Source organism: Nelumbo lutea, chromosome 6 (assembly GCF_056320005.1).
Source record: "Nelumbo lutea isolate HS-2025 chromosome 6, American lotus-T2T, whole genome shotgun sequence".
Lineage (NCBI taxonomy): Eukaryota > Viridiplantae > Streptophyta > Magnoliopsida > Proteales > Nelumbonaceae > Nelumbo > Nelumbo lutea.
Window position 1 is genome coordinate 42,297,127 of NC_142689.1, and position 22,069 is coordinate 42,319,195.

A 22,069-nucleotide genomic window follows, 5' to 3' on the forward strand; every position below is an offset into this window, starting at 1 on the left:
TAAACCTTTCTATCCAGTGAGTGCTTACCCATCATATTCGTGAACGCCAAGGTACCATGAGAGAGTTCTCATTTTCTGGTGAAGCCCCTCCCACATTGGTCTATGACGCCCCTATCATCTTATGAAACACTTAGACAAGCCCAACAGCAAATGGATAGCCCATTTTCTGCTGCGTTTCCTCATTACTGAAGGACTCATCCTCATCCTAATGATGGAAGGCCTTTAGAGAGTTCATCATATGAATCTCCTTATCACATGCACTCATATTAGCTGGAGGGAACAGTTAATAACGCCCTAATTTGATTTAGGTCAAACCAAAGTGGCTCCCACTGACTTTCATAAAGTCAGATTTCGGTAGGCCTTAATCGGCTAGGGTTCTGCACGTAACCTCTTGATGAGATGTGGGGCCCACCACTGAGGGAGGTCATCCAATGACCAAAAGGGACACCATGGCAATGATGTGCATTCAGCCATGGTGTGCACAAAAGCCACTATCGAATGAGCATGGGCCAAGCACTTATGGCCCATGTACGCAGCACATCACACATCCAAACATCTCATGCAGGGATAAATTGATCCAATCAATTAATTATCTGTAAGGCCCATTGGAAGCCCATTATAAATCCATAATATTAACCATTAATATTATCTAGGTATATGGGCTGAATTAGGGTTACCCAGTTCTGCCCATATAGCTTTATCCTTTGAAGTGGGCTTTTAGCAGTTTTAACTATTTAAAACTGGGCCTTTACAGGTTGGGCCGAATTAACCATTTAATTAAATATCAGTCATTAGGCCCATTAGTGGGAAAATTAACGTTGACTTTCAGCCTTGATTAAACCCTAGATTTGGTCCAAACAGTTTGAACCAATCTTGGTTCGAATCGGTCTAGGGTTTGATCTTTAATTAAATCTTTAATTCAAGAAAATAATATAAAATTAAAGAACTAATAAAAGAAAGTCAAGAATCAGTTAAACGGGGATGTTCACATAATCCATCATGCAAAACAGAGGTTAGATCACAATCTGCAGTTTCATAAACTGCAAATCGCAGATAGCGAATGTCCCATCTGCGAAATCTCCATCTCTGCGAAACCTCCCTTTTTGTGCCGCCATCTTCAATCCAAAATAAAAAATATAGAAATCCTATTTCTATTAATAATTACATCAGATCGAATGCCTATACATTGAGTCTAAAAACAAAAAAAAAATTATTTACAAACAAAATGAAATAAATCAAGAAACTGCAAATCTTGTAGTTCTCCCTACGCAAACAAAGAATTCGATCTTCTCTTGTACGAACAACCCATAAATCAAGAAAATTATAAAGAACTATTCTAAACAATAATCAGATTTATATAAAATTAATTTCAGATTATTTGTCCATCAATTTTGGGAACAGATTTCCCAAAACCCACATCTACGCAAATTGGGTAGAACGCCTTCTGCCCATTTGCGCAGGTTCAAATCTGAAACAGAATGGTTCAAGATTTGAACCTAGGCACTGATACCACTGAAGGGATAGGATATCCATCACATGGATGCCCAAAGATTGTAGAATAAGGGGGCGAATTTCAAAAAATTTTCTCTCATTTCAATTGGGAATCGAGTTTCCTATTTAGAAAATCATATTTTCAATGATCATTCTTGAACCATAAACTGAACCAGATCTGAACCAAAAGGAGTAGGGAGGAATTATACTTGATACGAAGAAGCAGTATCTCCCAACGGAGGTGTTCCCGCTCAAGGAAGGATCCAAAATCTGCTCCCACTAAAGATGGCGCAGTGTAGGGTGGAGTAGAATCAGTAGTGTTCTTCCAAAAGAACTTGACCCTTCACAAGAATCAACTGGATGGCTTGTGAATACAACTCCAACCAATCTTTTCTCCAAAAGATTGGTATCAAGATCAAATCTTGATTTCTCCCAAGAACTGGAGATCGAACTATTGGAGGCAGCGGATGCAAGAAGGAGGCGGCAAGAGAGTATTTGTAAGGTGCAGATTCTCTCTTCTTGTGATTTTAGCTATGAAGACAAGAATGTGTATTGTTTTCATGTCTAAAGGCTTGCCACTCCTTCTCCTTTTATAATCTTAAAGGGATCAGCTCTTAATCCCATTAGGAATTGCTAATCCAAGTCATATTTGGATCAGAAGTCCCTTTAAGTGGTAAGGGATAACCCTTATCTTATTTGAAGATTATATCAACCATCTCCTAATCTAATTAGGAGGCTTCCAGATCTAAATCTTATTTAGATCTTGGACTCTCTAAGTGGATAGGGTCTGGCCCAATCCTATCAGCTGATCCATTTCAGAATTCGCCCCTTTAAATGACTAATCGAATTAGCCCAATTCGAAATGGGCTTAAGGCCCATTTAATGTTATGTATTCACTTAGCCTTCCAAACTGCTGCCCATTTGGGCTTCCTTGTATGGCGTGGGACCCAAACATTGATCTACACATCAGCCACATGGGTTCGGCCCAGCCTTTGTTACAAGGCTTGGCCGAATACACTATTATGGACAATGCACCCCCTGAAACCCATCTAATGGGCTCTATGGGCCCAACACTTACCCTAAGTGGTCCTTGGGCCAAACCACCTTGTAACACCCAGGGACTGTGGGCAGATGCAAGATTAGCCCATCAGGTATTATCCTTAATGGTCTTACACTTAACCTCTCAGCCCATAATGATCATACACTGCCCGACAAGAGAGGACCTCTCCCTCGGCTGCAAGGAACAATGTTGCACTCTCTTCTTATATGGATCTTGGGAATTAAAACCTTCTTGCAAACATTTTAGAAACCATAATATATATACATTCATATCTCATATAAAATATATTTTGCAAAACAAATCTCAACGATTGAAATCGGCTGTCGGCAGTCTTGGTTTCCATCAGCGAGAGTCATCCCTGATCATTACCTTTGCCTGACAAAGGGGCTGATCATGTCACTATGATCACCCACTCAGATGAATTCACTGACTGTCCCAACATACCCAGGTTTTGACCCCTGCTAAGGATATCACTGAGTGGTATATCAAAGACAGCATAATCCGACACCTAGTGAAGTATCATAATCGAGTCTAGGGGTCGGGTGTAACTTTCAAGTTTTTTCCATCAATCTCCAAGGTCCAAGGCAATATTGGAAATCTGATCCAGTTCATAGGTTCAATTAATCCTACACTGTATGTGCCTAGGGTCTCACCCTGGTAGCTGAGGCAGGCCACCCCAACCGACTTGGTGGCACCCCAACCGATCCACTGGCTGTGAATATTCTAAACTAACACGAGTCTCATTAAGTGTCAAGTTTAAGGGTATTACACAGAAACATACCAAGGGAACATGAATCAAATATGCATTTTTGTTCATTTACAATAAACTCATAAAGTACATCATCTTGATTGAAACTAAGGGCATACAAAATTGTCTAACAGCCCGGAGCGGGTGCAAGGTTGGTTCTGAATGGGTGATTTGTCACTCTAGGGTTCAAAGTCCCAAGATGGTTGGCGGGGATGGGCACAAAAGGGCCAACAAGAGCGAATGGGGAGTGTTCAGTCATCGTTGTTTTCTGTAGGAGTAATTGCAGGGTGTTTCTTATTTCAACCTACATATGTTCTAGACGGTCGAAACAAGTTTTAAAGTCATATACCTTGTTGGCTAAGATCTCAATATCAGCCTAGTTGGCAGTTTCCAGGCCAGTTTGGTCCTCGACTCTTGGGTTAGTGTTGTCAAGGTTATTTGGTTGTTCTTATGGGATAGGGGAAAGGTTAATTCTACGAGCATCCATCTTTGTGATCAAGGATTAACTAGATATTCTAATGTAGGTGGTGTGGTAAGGCTAAGTGTGGAGGTCTCCTTGAAGGGCGAAGAAAGGCTAGGAGCAAGAGTAGGCTACAAGCTTCTATTGGTAGAGTTGTGTTCCATTATGATCCGCACCCTCTCTTTATAAGAGGAGATCCTCAGGTCTTGAAGGGAAGGAGCCAAAAGGGGTTTTAACTCCTATTTGGAAAGGGGATCTTCAATTCGATGTTGGCTGACAGGGGAACACTGCTAGAGGTTCATCACGTGACTCATGCGATCTTTCTAAGATGAAGTTTCCTTTCGTCCAAGGATTCTCATACTACATGTGTGTTACTTCTCTTCGCGGGTCTCTTGTAGTGATGTGGCGTGGATGGCATCAAAACTAATATGATGTGTTCCTGTTCAGTCCTGTTGGATGTCCTGCTACAGGTGAATTCAGTTTGATGGTGTTTTCATCCACCGCAGGACTGCAAAGGCTTCGAGTTCATTGCAGTTCCATGGCAAGTTATAGACTCGTCACGATCTTGCGTTGGCTTGCGTTTTTCCATTGGTGTTTTTGTGTGTGAGTTTGGTAACTTCATTGTAATCGCATTAAGGATAGACAACATGTACTTACAACTACCATCCCTCTCCAGAGAAAAGTCATAACCTAGGTTGAGAACTGAACCTTCATCTTCCTTGCGAGAACAGGGAGACTTCTACACATCTCCCACCGCGATTGGTTCACCCAGTTTGACAATCCCAAGCTACTTACTCCTTTGATGCAACCAACATCCGTTGTAGGTATATAGTGTTCATCCAGACCCTAAGAGAATATTAAACACCGTATTGATACCACATGAATGCATGCAAACAACCTACAGTCAACTTTCCCTCTGCAATGAACCCACGATGCACCACAAGCTAGAGATGAACCTACAGCATGCATCGCATAACCACGATAAACTCATGGTTTGCACGCCCTCGACGAGCCTTCTCGCAGCCCGAACCAAGGCAAACCCAGGCCAAAGCCGTGGCAAGACCCACACATGCTTAGACCTGCGATAAACCCACGACCCACTAAGGAACGCAGCAAGATGCCATGTAGGGTTAACAAGACGTCGCCCGCCAGGCAGTGACTAGTGTGTTCAAAAGCATGTCATTAAACACTTTGGAACACCAATTTAATATTTATAAATTTTTTATGATTCTCAAACAATTACAAATGCAGTAAAAGGGATGAGAATGGATCGTATCCACAAGGAAGCAAGTCAAAAATTAATATATACTTAGATCCGGACAAGATAATGCAATCAGGAATGGCAGAAAATACGAAAATAAAATCTATTATTGCTGAAATTAAATGTTTCGAATTTAAACAAGACAATAAATAAAAATCAGAATTAATAAAGTATGGGAATCAACAAAGGAAATAAAAGATAGATATAAAAAAAACAATCCAGAATCTGAATCCGATGGCGGTAGCTGCAGATCGGCTAAACAGCTTGCAGAAACCCCTCCTGACAAGAATTGGGCGTCCTTCCTTTCCATAACTCTCGAACCCCTCAAGACACCTTAGCCTTGAACCGAACGAATTCAGATATGCAAAACTAGGTGTAGTTGCAGAATGGTTGATCAAAAATAAAAATAATAGAAAAGAAAATAAAGAAAAGAAAAGAATGGTTGATCAGATCTAGTGGCTGTAGTTGTAGAATTGTTGAACAGCTTGTAGGAACCCCTCCTGACAAGATATAGGCATCCTCTCCTTCTACAACCCTTAAACTCCTTAAGAAACCTTAGCCTTGTTAACTGGGTAATGACCGAAGCAGCATAGAGCTCACATCAGATGACATGTTAGCTACTTACCCCCACCACAACCGGCCATTGTATCTCAGCAAGGATAGGTGGATTCGAAATGAGAAGGTCAATGGTTGATCTAGAAAGTTCAGTCAACCTCATCTCCATCCACATGTTGAAGCTGATGAACATATAGAAAGAAGATCTCAAAGGTTTGACATTGAAGGTAACAAACTTTAACGGCAACGCATCTGTCATAGAGGGATCCATTGAGCTGCAAGTCGCGATCGGGCCACTCTCCATTAGCCAGGAGTTCCAGGTAATCCAGGGGAGGACCTCCTACATGCCCTCTTAGGATGTACCCTAATACATGACATGGCCCTCATCCCCTTGACTTTCCACCAATGCATCAAAGAAAAACATAGGGGATGCTCAATCAGGATCCCAGCCACCAGGGCCTCCTTCAACAAGTAAGAGACGCACCTACAAGATGCTATCTACTTCATAGAGATGGCAAATGAAGGGGAAACAAGAATAGCCAAGGTCAAAGGAACGAAACTACTAGACCTCACAGAAAGCAAGCCTTTGGAGACTACTAAGCAGAAGAAGAGAAACAAATGCATATAGGTGACCGAGACTGACAAAAAGGACTATTACACCATCGTTGTGAATTGCGATAATAACAAACCATTTGCAAACAAAAAGGCCTTCCCTGAGGTATGAGTTTTTTTTAGGTTTTTGATTTCTAGCTGCTTGTCTTGTTGATTGTTTACCAAGCTTGTTCTTCAAGAAAGTGCATTATGAACTGCAATTCCCGTCCAAACATATCTGTGTAACCCTTTACATATGCACATACATATTGTCTCTTTTCTGCTAAGAAAATTATCATAATCCTCTAGCAAAGAACTCTAAGTAATGTTTCAACCAGCACTATTTTATCAAAACATTTATGCAAACTGATGTCGCCGCAGTAATACCATTAGACAATAAATCACGTCCTGAGAACGAAACAAAGGTATGACATTGAATTAACTCAAACGATGACAGGAGTTGAGAGAGGATGCCTTAGAGTATTACGATGAAGTCAGAGCACCTTCCAAGTGCATGACGGATTCCATCGATGCAATAGAGGAACCCTTACAAGAAATCAACCTAGCGGTTAAAGGAGTAGGAAAGAAGCCGCTATACATATCAACCAAATTAGGATCTAAGGACAAAGAAAAGATTATTGTAAACTAGTATAATCTGTGTATTTTCACAGAGTTCCAAGATGTTTTCACTTGGTTATATGACCAGATGTCGGGACTAGACCTAGATCTCGTCAGACACTCACTCTGCATAGATCCCAAGTTCAAGCTAGTGAAGAAGAATGGGCAACTCAGGTTGAGGTTTGAGACCTCGATCCCTTGGTTTCAGTGCATGCAGCAATCAACGGCCTCCTACCCAAACCCCTCAAGTGGTCCATCACTAAAACACCACCTAAGACCAAGGTGGAATTTTTGAAGAAGGCACAAAAGTATACCACCACTAAGGAGGCCTCGGTTGGTGAGCGCCAGGAGGGCGAGGCTGACCCCAGCCGGGGGGGTTAAAGAAGAAGAGCAAGAACAGAGATGGCTACAACAATAACAACAACAACAAAGATGGTAACAATAAGCCGCCGGCCATGACCTACAACAAATACACGCCACTTAACTCTATCGGAATGCAAATCCTCATGCAACTGGGGAAAGAGGAGTACATGAAGTGGTCATAAAAGATGAAGAAGAACCCCAAGAGGGGTAACCCAAAGAAGTACTACAAGTACCACCGTGGAACCGGCCTTGACACCAAGATTGCTATGACTTAAAAATGAAACCGAGTCCCTCATCTCCTGTGCTCACTTGAAAGAGTATGTGGGGGGTGACGCCAGCACCTTGTCCTCACAGCAGCAACAACACAACAACAACTTGTCCGAGGTCATCGACGTCATAGTGGGGAGCGTAGCCTCGGGTGGAGCTTCAGCCTTAGCCCGCAAGGCCTATGCCAGGTAGCTCAACATCCAAGGGCCGGCTCCAAGAAGCAGAAAGCAAGTGAAGTCATCTCCTTTTTGGATGACGACCTGAAGGGGGTCTCAATGCCCTATGAGGACGCATTGGTGGTGACAATGACCATCGCCAATTTCATGGTGAAGAGGATCCCCATCGAGAGCGAATCATTGGCTGACATCCTCTTCCATGATACTTTTGAGAAGATGAAGCTGATGCTAGAGTGGCTATAGCCGGCCAACATGCCACTTGTTGACTTCTTTAGGAATGTCATCAAATCGGAGGAATGAATCACCCTACTGATCACGACAAGAGTAGAGCCTTGATAGGTGATGAGGATGACCGAGTTATTGGTCGTGAAGATAGGCTCCCCCTACAATATCATCGGCTGGCCAACCCTTCACGCACTCAAGTCAGCCATTTCCTCCTACCACCTTGCCCTGAAGTAATAAAGAAGCTTTGCCATTGTAGGGGCTCAACCTCAAGGACAAACCAGTGAGCCGAGGACCTCATCTTGGTTCCCCTAGACGAGGATGAGCCCAAGAAGATGGTGCGCATTGGGTCCAACCTTCCTCTAGACACCCTTTCTGAACTGGTAAGCTTCCTCAAAAATAATGCCAACGTCTTTGCTTGGTTTGCCACTGGAATGCACGGAATTGATCCTTTGATCATTACTCACAGGCTGAGTGTGGACCCGAGTTGTAAGCCAATTCGGTAGAAAAAGAGAAACTTTGCACTGGAGCGTTGGAAAGCCATCGGAGAAGAGGTTGACAAGCTACTTGACGTCGACTTCATCTGATAGGAAAATTACCTTAAGTGGTTATCCAATGTGGTCATGGTTATGAAGGCTAATGGGAAATGGTGGATCTATATTGATTTTATAGACCTTAATCGAGCCTGCCCCAAAGACAGATTTCCTTTGTTGAGGATCAACCACCTTGTTGACATCACCACAAGGTACAAACTATTGAGCTTCATGGATGCCTTCTCTAGATACAACCAGATCAAGATGCATGCCGAGGACAAGGAGAAGACCTCATTCATCACTGAGCATGAAACCTACTACTACAAAATCGTGCCCTTTGGCCTAAACAATGCCAAAGCCACCTATCAACGGCTTGTGAACAAAGTTTTCAAGCACCAGATGGGATAAAACATCAAAGCCTATGTGGATGACATGGTTGTGAAGAGTCTGAAGGCCGACCAACACACCTCGGACCTAGCTGAGACCTTTGCAACTCTACGGAAGTATAACATGAAGCTTAACCCCAATAAATGTGCTTTTGGCATCACCTCGAGCAAATTCTTGGGCTTTGTCATCACACAGCATGGTATTGAGGCCAACCCAAAGAAGATTCAAGCTATACTTGACATGGCACCACCTCGGTTGATCAAAGAAACTCAAATGTTTACCGACCAAGTGGTTGCCCTCAACCGATTCATGTTGAAGTTGGCTGACCATTGCCTACTCTTCTTCCGAGCCATCAAGAAACTTAAGGACTTCTAGTGGACCGAAGAATGCCAACGAGCCTTTAACGAGCTGAAGTCTTACCTCACCTTACCCCCTCTACTCACTCGGTCGCTTCCAAGAGACATGTCACTCCTATACCTCTCGGTCGGGGGTGAGGCCATCAGTTCTATTCTGGTGAGAGAAGGAGTGCAAAGGCCTATATACTATGTTAGCAAGGTCCTCTACGATGCCAAGACCCGCTACCCTGAGGTTGAGAAGCTAGCTTTCGCCTTGGTGGTCTAGGCCAGGAAACTCAAACCCTATTTTCAAGCCCACAACATCATTGTATTGACCATCCAACCCCTCAAATTTGTCCTCTCCCAACCACAACATCCTTGTATTGAGTTGTCTGAATTAGACCTATAGTACCAATTGAGGCCTGCAATCAAAGTGCAAGCCATGGTGGATTTCTTGATGGAGTGCACCTTCAATAGAGTCATCGGCCAGGCCCTCATAGAAGATGAGGGACCTCAGCCGACTTGGAAATTGTTCATTGATGGATCTTCCAATGCTAAGGGAAGTGGAGCAAGCCCCACAATCCTCACCTCGAATAACAATGAGGTGGAGTATGCATTGAGTTTTGACTTATCGGCCTTCAACAATGAAGCTGAGTACAAGGCCCTACTCACCGGATTACAGCTTGCCAAAGACCACAGTGCCTGACACATTGAAGTCTTTAGTGACTCTCAATTGATGGTGAACTAAGTAAATGACGAGTACGAGGCCAGAGAACCCAACATGGCTAAGTAATTAACCAAAGTACAAGAGCTTGCTCACCACTTTCAACGCTTTGCCTTGCTACAAGTCCCAAGGGCCGAGAACATGAGGGTCGATGCCCTTTCCAAATTGGCAAGCACATCGGGTGTAGCCACCGACAACACTTTCCATGTTGAGAAGCTAGCACAACCCAACATTGAAGAAGTTCAGGTGCTCCCTGTGCAAGTTGACCCCTATTGGATGGATCCCATCCTCGCCTACCCACAGCACGAGCAACTCTCATCGGATAGAAATGAAGCAAGACAAGTCTGACAGCAAGCAACCCATTATACTTTGCTTGAAGGGAAATTGTATAGAAGGTCTTTTACCTTACCCTACCTCTGATGCCTTCGTTGGGGGGAGGGTGAGTATGTGCTCTGAGAGATCCATGAAGGCTTCTATGGCAACTACCTTGGAGGCAGAGCATTTTCCCGAAAGGCACTAAGACAAGGGTATTTTTGGCTGACCATACAGAAGGATGCAGTCAAGCTAGTGCAGAAGTGTGACCAATGCTAGAGAAACTCCAACATCTCCCATCAGCTAGCTACAACCCTCTTGGCCCTTAGCAATCTATGGCCCTTCACCAAATGGGGAATGAATCTCCCCGGCCCCAAACCTCAAGCTACCGGGAACAAAAAGTACCTTGCTATTGCTATTGACTACTTCACCAAGTGGGTCGAAGGCTCAAAGTCAAGCCCATGGCCACCATCATGGCCAAGATGATCCAAAAACTCTTTTGGAAGAACATCATTTGTCGCTTCGGCATCCCCTACATGCTCGTTACTAACAATGGTTGGCTACCCCAAACTAATGGCTTAGTTGAGGTCACCAACAAGATTATCTTGGACGGATTGAAGACAAGACTAGATAGAGCCAAAGGCCTCTAGGCTGATGAGCTACACAATGTCCTAGGAGCCTATTGGATGACACCTTGGACCGCTATGGGTGAGACCCCATTCAACTTAACTTATGGCATCAAGGCTGTCATTCCAATAGAGATCGGCCAGTTGACACTTTGAACTAAAACAGACAATGAAGTCAAGAATGATGAAGAACTGAGAAACAACTTGGACCTATTGGAAGGCATCCAAGAGCATGCTCAATTCAGGGTTGCAGCTTATTAGTAGAGGGTAGCCAACTACTACAACTCTTGGGTGAAAGAGCAACATTACAAGGAAGGAGACATTGTCTTTGGAAAAGTCATGGTGCCCGAGCCTGGCGTTGAAAAGCTCGACCCCAACTGGGAATCAAGCAGGTGGTCAGCCCCAACACCTTTCGGCTAGAACATTTGAATGGAAGACTGGTTCCTCGTACTTGGAACTCTAAGAACCTCTAAATGTACTGCCAATGAGTTGTAACTCTTTGAAGGCTTATCAATGAAAAGCTCAAAGTTCCTCCTCCCCTCGGATTTAGCTTTAGTGTAAACGTTCTAATTACGCTCAACTGCCAGGACCCCTCGGCCATGCGACTATCCGAAGCACACAACCTTCACCTAGGTTATGCACTCGGACTGGATGACGACCAAGGCAAACGGTTCTTAGTGAGTCATACGCCTACTTGCCCTTCACGCTAGGGAACCATGAGGACCTTGGCTATGGAACCGACCAAAGACTTTGGCCCATCATGAAGAAACACACTAAAATGGACTAATTACTTCGCTAAAATAGAAAGCACGACGTGACCTCGGCTAAGCACATCCCCACTGCCTCGACTTGATCACACCCCAAAGTCCCCAAGGAAGGATAAGCCAGGAAAGCTAAGGCATGCGCCTCGCCCCGAACCTTTGGTGGCACAACTCAGCCTCGGCCTAGCTACCTTGATAGGGTTGGAGAACAAGCTGGGAGAACTAAGGCATTCACCTCCCTTTCTTCTTGCTAAGGAAAGGGGCCCCGAACCCTTGGCGGTGTAGCTCAACCTCGGCCTAGAAACCTTGATGGGGATGGAGAACAAGCCAAGAGAGCTAAGGCACTTACTTCCCTTTCCTTTTCGCTAAGAAAAGGAGCCACGAACCCTCGGCGGTACAGCTTGGCTTCAGCTGGACTCCCTTAACTTGGTTTCCTAAGCGAACGTCTAAGTAACAAGCCACTACCTTTTTTGCTACTTGTGACCTCTTGGAAGGGGGCATCGGCCCCTAGCACAAAAAAAAAAAAAGAAAAGAAATGCAAGTATAAAAAGGCACAAGTTACACAAAAAAGTTTGTTTATTGATGTATTCCTTTACCTTTACAAAAAGTGGCCTCGGATAGGGGAGGTCGATCCCCTTACAAAAATTTTGAAGAAAGAGAAGAAAGAGCAACTACAGGTGATCCTTCAGACTTTGGCGTTCCCTTCAGCCGCTTCAGTTTGTGTGGGCTACTCCCCAACGGTCTACTCCTCAATCTACTACACCAGCTAACTAGCAAGGGACCCCTCGATCGCTAGATCGGGCAGGAGCCCCAACTAGGGGTGTCAACGGTATTCGAAAATCCGATTTCGAATTTGATATTCGACATAATCAAATCGAATTCAGATAATTTGAATATCTAATTAGTCGAATTCAGATATGACCTTATTCGATTTGATAAATATCTGAATTCGATCGATTATTTAATTCTTATATATAATATATAAAATATTTTATGTAATTTATATATAATAATTAGGTTATATAAAAAATTTATATATATATACTTTATATCAATAACATATTTATTTTATATATTTATTAATTATCTAAAATAATTAATTAATCAAATTCGAATCGAATATTCGAATATTTAATCGGATTCGAATTCGGATATTAATTTTCAATATCCGTTGGATATCAAATGGAATTCAGATAACAGATTTTCTAATTGGATTCGAATTTGGATATTGCCTAGTCCGATTCGAATTCAATCCATTTACACCCCTAGCCCCAACTAGCCGACATCGAACTCGGGCATTAGGGCCAGCACCTGGGCCTTAGTGTCTTCAATGCCCTCCAGATATGTAAAGGCACCGTAAGCAGCCAACTCCTTTTGATAATCTGGAGTCTCCTTACAAGCCTCCACGGCCTCCTCAGCCCTCCTCTCCGCAACAATGCACCGCTTCTCGGTCGAGAGTTGCCTCTCCTCGGATGCCTTCAGCTTTTGCTCGGCTAACTTTAGTGCGTCCTTTAGGGACCTCACCAGCTCCTTTAGGACCTTCCTCAGGTCGCGTCCTCCCACATGGCCGTGACGATCGCCTCTCGACCGCTCTCTACTTCGACCACCCAGACCTCAAGTTGCTCCCTCTTCTCCTCAGAGGTCTTCAACTGAGACATGAGGACCTCCATCTTGTCACACAGGCCGGCGGCATAACAAGACACCTGCAACAAAAACACGACTATCAGTAAAAGGAAAGCAAGAACAAGGAAATTTTTTAAGTGTAAAGAGAAGTATTACTCACCTCAGCCATACGATCCATAAGGGTGTCTCGGACACCTTGCACACCCATTTGGCTCATGGCATGCCCGTTGGTTGGAGGTAGCATTCCAATGAGCAGGGCCCGACCGACCCTTGGGGTGCCCAAGGAATCCCCCTCTTTGATGTTCCAATGGGGGCGGAAGGTACACCACATCATCAGTGGCACGTCCCTCAGCTCGGATGAACCACAAGGCCCCAAGTGGTAGGACCCCTAATGGCCCCCTCGACTGGGCACCCCCTTGGTGTGCTCATGCCTCTGCCATTGCCCTTGATAGGGCGGTCCATCATCACCAACCTCTTGCCCCTCGGAGGCTGAAGGGGTTTAGTTAGCCTCTAGATGGCGGGCTCCTTGTGTCGGTCTGCCTCAGCTGGTCTTCTCCCCTTCTCAGCCCCAACACCAGTAGGCGCCTATGGCCAAGGAGTCTTCTCGACTGGTGCCCCTCCCCTTCACACCTGTTTCTTCGATAGGCCCTCGTCCAAGGTCTTCTTTAGTGATTTGGCCACCTCCAGTAGCATCTCCTTGGCATTCGGTCACATCTCTGCAAAAGTACAACCAGAACATCAATGTCGAGTATGAAGTGAAAGCCAACATGTTAAGCCAACAATAGGAGCTCCTTTATCGAGGTGGATGGGGCTGAGGCCAGCCCACACCAAAGCTTCCTTTGATACCAAGGGCTCAGATTTGATGATCTTGGTCAATCGAATATGGGTCATCTCTTCTACCTCCTCATCCTTGTACCAGGGTGTTATCCTCTCGGCCACGAGGTCTAGCTTCCCCCAATCCGACCTGAATGACCAACCCTTTGGACAGGATATGAAGAAGTACTTCTTCTTTTAGTTGTGAACCAACGACGAGTTGTCAACCACCCTACCATGACAGGTTTGGAAGTAGTATATACCCACCTTAGAGGGGTCTTGCCTTGGGACGAATATGCACCAGAAGAGATGACTTAATGAGATGTTATAACACCTCAGCAACTTGGGGATGAGGGGAGGAAGGATAAACCTAAGGCCAAACTAGAGATAGTGCTCGTGCATGCACACCTCGCCCTCGTCTGGTTACCACAACCGGTCACTGATGTCGGGGATTCTAAGCCTATACCCCTTTGAGATGTGGTACTCCTTAGCAAGAGCCTTCACTTGCTCTATGCTAAGTATGCTATCCAACTTAGAGCATGGCTAGAGCTCTATTTCTAGGCCCCGGGCTGCGTACTCGGCCACCAACATAGGCTTCGGCTCTAGAACCTCTTCGCCCTCCACAACCTCAGGCAACCCTAAGGCACGTTTTCCATCCCTTGGCCTTGTCAACCCGACACTTTCATTAGGAGAATCACCACCCCGTCGAATGCACTCCGCCTATAGGTGTAGTCCTCTACCTGAATACCTAGATCTCAGGCCTCGGAGGTAGGCCCTTGGACTCACAGCCATAGCTCTCACTACTAATGGCCGATGTGGTGGTACAAAGTGAGCTTGTGCTCGATAGGTCAGGGGGATCGTAGTGCTCAGGGACGGAGTCAGAGTAAGACATGGCTAGAGTTGTAGTCTTTACCCAGTGGACGAGGTCTCTGAAGGTTAAAGGGGGAGCAAAGTTGAAGGCCGAGGTCTCTAATGGTTCAAGCTAGACAAATGATGAAAATTGTCTCGATCAATGCTCTATTTAAAATAAAACGGATGGCTCAGATCATCTTTGATCCAACGGCCACGGAGTGGCTGACCTAACAATCCGAACCAACGCCTAACATGTGTCGTTCACCTCAGGAAGACGAAGTGACGTCAACCGATCAACACCGACTCTGAACAACTCAGCTCGATCAACCCAACACTCATCTCGCATATAGTCACAACTGATCAACACCAAGACCCGTCGTGCATACGGTCACTACCCAATGCTAAGACCCGTCTCGTACACGGCCACAACTCATCGACATTAGCACCCGTTTCATGCATGACCACTGCTCGTCGAAGTCAGCACCCATCTTGTGCACAGCCATGGCAAGTTGGTCCATCACTCGTACCACACATGGAAAAAACCAACCGATGTCGATGCTTGATCTGCACACGGTTTCATCAAAACTTCTGCAAAGCACAAGACTATGGGGCACATGCATCTCATACCCGTACAAGGTACAGTACCGAGCCCTCGACCCTCTGTAACTTTCTCAAGAGTCAGATTCATTAGTGAAACAACTGCCACCAAGACAATTAAGGGAAGCCCTCAGAAGCTAAGGCCAACGCCTCTGCGCTTCTAAGCCAAAGCTCTCTCTGACAAAGTCGAAGCCGAAGTCGAGGTCCTCGCTAGAACACGCCACTTAGCGCCTCCCAGCAATGACGTTGCACTCTCTTTGGCTGAAGCCAAGGTCCCCACTCAGACCTCCACCACGGCTTCGAGAGCTGTGGCAAATGATGTAGGCGCACATGGCAGGCCTAGGATGGTGACACATGGCATGGGCCAGATTGCATTCTAGTCATCCACCGCTAACAACCTCTAAGCGAGCTCGAGTATAAATAAGTGGCACCACTCCCTAGGTAAGCTATCTTGCCTTTTAATGCTCTACGATACCTAGCTCTCTAGTGACCATGTCTTAGCTATCTCTACTCAGGCCTCATCCGACCATTTGCTACACTCTTACTAACTTGACCGTCAGAGTCTCTGTCCCTAGGATAACACCTGGGGCTTTTGACATGTTTCTTTGCTCACAGGTCGGACCTTGAAGCCCTCGGACCTATCAACCCTTGAACTCGGGTAGCCCTCATCTCGAAAGCATAATTACATTGTTGCCCTTGGCCCATCCTTGGCAGCAACAGTTCTTACTCAAGATCTAGCAAGTTTTCCTCCTCTAATTCTGAGAACCCTTCCCTGAAACAAGTCTCTGTAAACAAATATATTGAGCATGGCGTGGCAAGTTGAGCAGGGGTTGTATTTAAACTAAACAGAGAGCCAAGAAAGGAGAAAGAAACAGTTGGACATAAAACTATCGTCCACATTGTAGCCTAATTTTCGTCAAAAGCAGCATACACTGAAACCTGATTTGGGTTCGTAGCACACAGAGACTAAAGGAAATAAGCAAAACCAATAGGCAAGAGGTAGGAACAAAGTTAGAATTGGGAAAGACTTCTTTCATCTCTACACTACATAGAATGGGATAGTTAAACTGCTAGTATAAGGAGGAAGCCTCTAGAGTGCAATCATCTCTAGGTTGGGACCCTTATATGTTAAGTAAGGATTAAGTATCAGTATCGGGTATTGTATCGGACAAATTGGATATGGATACAAATACGAATACTCTTTGGAAACATATGGAGTTGGATGAAAGATATAAAAATACATGGATACGCTAGAAAAATACATACAAATTTCATAAATACATCAATTACACTAACTTTAAGGTCAAAATAACCACAAATTAGGTATAAATACATAAGAAATATATATTTTAATGGTATATATAAAGAAATATTTTACAATTAATACAATGGAATGCATAGATATCATACGTTTTTGTTGATAACCCATCAATCAAGAGTCCAAGACTCATACTATATAGATCTTTAAAAATTAACACATGTATGAAACCATTATTATGTTATATTCTATCTAAGTCCAAGAAACAAAACATATACAATTATTATATTTTAATTACTATATCAATTATTTTACTATTTTTACTTTTCAACATTAATGAAAAAAGTCAACTAAATATTAAATTTTGAAATGTATGATAAACAATATATTTACTTTTTTAAATAATAAAATTTATTATAAAATGTAAATTAAAATATCAATCGATAATTTATAAAATATATAATCTTAACTTAAAATATTTCATATATATTAAAATTTTTAAAATACATATCATACACAAATTCATAATTTTAATTAATAAAATAAGTATTCTATTATTAACATTTTTATTTCAATTATTTTTCTGAAATAAGAAATGATTTTTATATAAAATTAAATTAATGTATTTGATATATTCAATATAATTTTGTATGCTTGAATATTTTGTAAACAAAATTTTTAATTTTTATAATAATAAATATGTTATTATCTAGTGTAAATTAAAATATCATATATATATATATATATTCATTAACGAATTTATGAATTTTAAGTACTAAAATAATTATTCTATTATTAATATTTTTATTTGTATAAATTTATTGAGAGTGGAAAATCAATTTTTGATATAAATATAAAATTGGTAGAATTTTTATTTCATTTATAATTATAAATATTAATTTTAATATTATTCTATTGAATTTTAAGTTGAAATTGTTGAACATTTTAATATTTAATATGTCATCTCTTTAGACTGCATGTTTACAATTAATATAATAAAATTAATTATATTTCACTTATAATCACAAATTAAAGGATGGCTTAGGTGGCTTTTGATAACACTTTTTAGACCTCTAAAGTCTGAAAATGTTACTTTTCAGATGCCACCTATGTTTGGGTTTGAGTTTGAAAAAAGATATGAAATGCATTTTTAGATCTGAAACCATAAGACCGAAGCTAGACACTAAACACGGTCAGATGCATTTCAGACCTAGCCCAAACTCCAAAATACCCATGAATAATTTCAAAAGCCACTTTAGTGGTTTAGCGGCTTAAGACGCTAAGCTCTTAACTTTTAAGCGTGGGTTCGAATTACATCTACTACAATTTTAATATCAGAGTTGTGTGTGTATCCATTTTTTTCGATGCATATCGGTCTCTATTGGTCGATACGATATGGTGTCGTATCGTATTAATACGCACGATTGGCACGACATAATGCCAGTCATAGTGTATCCAGTATCGTTAACTAACGATACCGATACGATACGCCCAATATCAAATGTATCGTATCAATATTTTAATCCTTGACCATAAGGATAGTTTAAGTATTTAACCCTAATATAAAAGATCCTATTTCATTTTTACCACCGCATATTATCTTTTGCGTTCAAAGTTTATGTATTCAACTAGGTTATGTTAATATAAAAGATCCTACTTCAGGTTTTACCACTACATATATATATATATATATTTTTTTTCCCATTCAAAGTTTCTTTGTCCAACCAGAACGTTTCTATGCTAATATACATCGTGTTATAGAGGTTCAAAGTTCCTTCATGCCTTTTGTATCATTTCCCCCTCTTTGAAAACAGGTTGGAAGTAGGGGTGTCCACACTTCGGTTAACCGAACTATGGCACTTTTTTGTAAATCAAACCGGTGGTACCGGTTTTTCCATTTTGCCAAATCGAAACCAAACCAGCGTCATCAGTTAATCGAGCTGCCGGTTTTGGTTTTCGACCAATTCGGTTCTTCGGTTTTTCAGTTTTTTATATTTATAATATTTGTTATATAAATTATGTATAATATTATATTATAAATAATAAATTATATATAATACATTATAAATATTTTAAAAATATATAATATATATAATATATTTATAGATAGATCATTATAAATATAATATAAGTATATATTTATATATAATGAATATATATTTATATATAATACATAGAAAATATGTGACATATATTAAAATATATATAAAATATACATATAAATATATATACCGGTTGGTTCGGTTAACTATCGGTTTTTTGTAAGAACCTAAAACCGAATTGGTCCGATTTTTCAAAAATTCTGAACCAAAACCAAACCAATCGATTCAGTTAACTGCATTTTGCAATTTGGTTTTCTCGATTTGGTTCGATTTTTAGTTTTTCATGAACACCCTAGTTGGAAGGATAAAAAAATGTTGATATTTTTCCTTTTGCATTTAGGTACCATCCATAGCCATTTTCCGGTTAGAATAGTGGAGAAAAAAACAGTGGATACATTATGGGTTTTTGACGAACCTGTTTATGTAACGGTTGAAGTAGACAATTAAAACGGGTCAAAAGTGGCCCATTTTTTACACTATTTGTCATTGCATTTTCGATATGGGTACAAGGTAAGATTAATTACTTAATCAATGAAATTAAATTTATTACAAAACAATTAATGTAATTAAAATAAGTAATGTGAAGTGGATGATAGAAGACGTGCCTATTTATGTAATTTAGTTAACTTTAATTTACTATCATAATTAAGTAATTCAGTTTAACTAATGTAATCGAGGTACCCATGCTTATTCGACTGAGGGGTGCCATTCTTTCATTTATTTAAGGGTAAATTACAAACACCCCCTCTTGTACTATAGAGTTAGTGACAAAATCCCCCTGTACTTTTTTTTGCGACAAAGACCTCTCTAGATTTTAGCTGTTAGACAAAGACCTCCTTTTGTTAACTTCTGTCAGTTAACTTTAAAAAAAATTTCATCTGACTGTTTAAAGTTTTTTAAATGTCCAAATTACCTTTTTTATATTGTTCATTGTCTTCTCCATTGAAGTTAGGTGAAATGGCTATAATAAAAACAACGGTTTTGAAACATTCAATGGAAAACATTAATGGAATAAAGGAGACCCCTTTTTTATGATGAAAGTGGGAAAAAGGATGAATTAGAAGAGAGACAACATCAAGGCCATAATCATGGTATGTGAAGTAAAACTCAAAAAAAAGGAAAACAATTACTGACCGACCAGACCAGATTTATATATTTTACCGTTTCTTTTCCTCACATTGTTGATTCTATAAAAGTAATTAATTTTGTTTATATAATAGGAAGTGATGTCTGGTGGCAACAGAGACTGTCATGACAAAATCACTTTACAGGACCAGATATCCATTTTCTAGGTTAAATGGGTTTTAAGAGAAAAAGGGAAAAAAATAGAAAAAATTTAGTGGGGTATTTTGATAATTTAACACTTTCTGTCATCTAATTTAACGGCCAAGGGGGTCTTTGTCTAACAGCTAAAGTTCAGGAGGTCTTTGTTGCAAAAAAAAGTATAGGGGGACTTTGTCACTAACCCCATAGTACAACAGGGGTCTTTGTAATTCTACTTATTTTACTTATCTTAATTAGTTAATCTGTATAATTAGATTAATTTATTTAATTAAATTAATCACCTTAATTGATTTACTCAACTAGGATAATTAAGTAATTACATAGCTTAATTATTTCATTAATCTAATTAATTAATAATAGGTAAAATGTATTTAATTTATTTGCTTTTAATTAAGTAAATTTGTTCAGTCACTAAAGTTATTTAACTAATATGTTAATAAATACATGTGCATTCATTCATTATTATATTTTAATTACCTTAATACACGAGTACACAATGCCCATTTATTAATAAACCTTAATCAGTGTGCAAGTCAGGTGAGCTAAGCCGGGTTTTAATTCAACATAAGCCCAATCCTAAGAATGTTCAAATTCAAACTGTTGAAATTTGATGCGTTCGGGTTAGACCCAGGCTTAGATCAAGCTTGGGTTGATCAATCAACCAACCCTAAAATTTAATATTAATGTATGTATTTTTGCATACATGCATGCATAACAAATGTGATCAGGCCAGGCTCAGGTTGGGATAAGGTTAAGACACGTTCAAGCTACCTAAGGGTTAGGCTTGGGGGCCCAACCCAAGGATGGAGAACCAACCCTAGCCCATGTAATATTGTTGGTTGGTTCAGCCCAATATTGCGTTGGGCCCACCCAGTTGCACATGTAACTTTAATCAAATTGCATATTGAATTTAATTTACTTGATTATCTTAATTTAATTAATTTACTTAATTACATGATTTACTTAATTTACTTCCTTAACCTAATTTAATTAACTTAATTAAATTCTATTTAGGAAAATTGTCAAAAAACTAACCATGAGTTTTCAGCATTTCTTTTAAACTCACCACAACTTTTCAAAATGTTTAAAACTCACCATATCGCTAATTTGACATTAAAGAGACTAACAGCTGTTAATATATTATCATTTTAACTTTCATAGAAAAATATAAAATATATACATACATTTTAATATTTAGATATGAAAAAAAAGGAAAAAGTTCAAAAATATTTTCAAATATAAAATACATAAAAAACACAAATTGGAAAAAATATAAAAAATTATAGAAATGCACACAAAATAAAAAACTATTTTCAAATTATAGAAACTATAGAAATTGAAAAATAAAATTAGAAAATAAAAATTGTAGAAAAAACACCAAAAATTATAGAAAAGCACAGAAATTGCAAATAAATAAAAATATAGAAAATTTTATTGATCGTAGAAAATAGAAAAATGTAAAAAAAATAGAAAATTATAAAAAAAAAAAAACAGAAATTATAAAAAATCATTAGAAATTATAACTAAGCTCTAAAATGTAAAAAAAATGAAAATTGAAAAACGAAAAAGACCATTTTCCTCTAACTCACCATTCAAGGGTGATTTGGTCATAAAAATTGTTATTTATGCTGACATGGACACCTCTGTTAAGAAACATTAATAGTGTACTAACGGAAGGTGAGTTTTGGCAAAAGAAAAAAAAACTTACTGACATGGTGAATTTTAAACGTTTTGAAAAGTTGTGAGTTTTAGACAATTTCTCTTCTATTTAACACCAGTCCGTGCATTGCACAGGTTCCTACTAGTATTAAACTTATACTTTTGTTCTTATTCAATAAGTGCTTATTTCCTTTTTGGGCTGTCTTAATCCACCACGTCAAATAAAAAATATCTATTGGGCTAACCTTACTGAACCGGCTTTAACTGGATTGGGCCCTTTTTCCATTTAAAAGGTTCATCTTTTTCTCACTTTGTTTTACCCAGCTTGGACACATCCACACATGACAGAATAGCAGAAGAAGATTAAAACGGAGTAAATAATTCAAAGCCT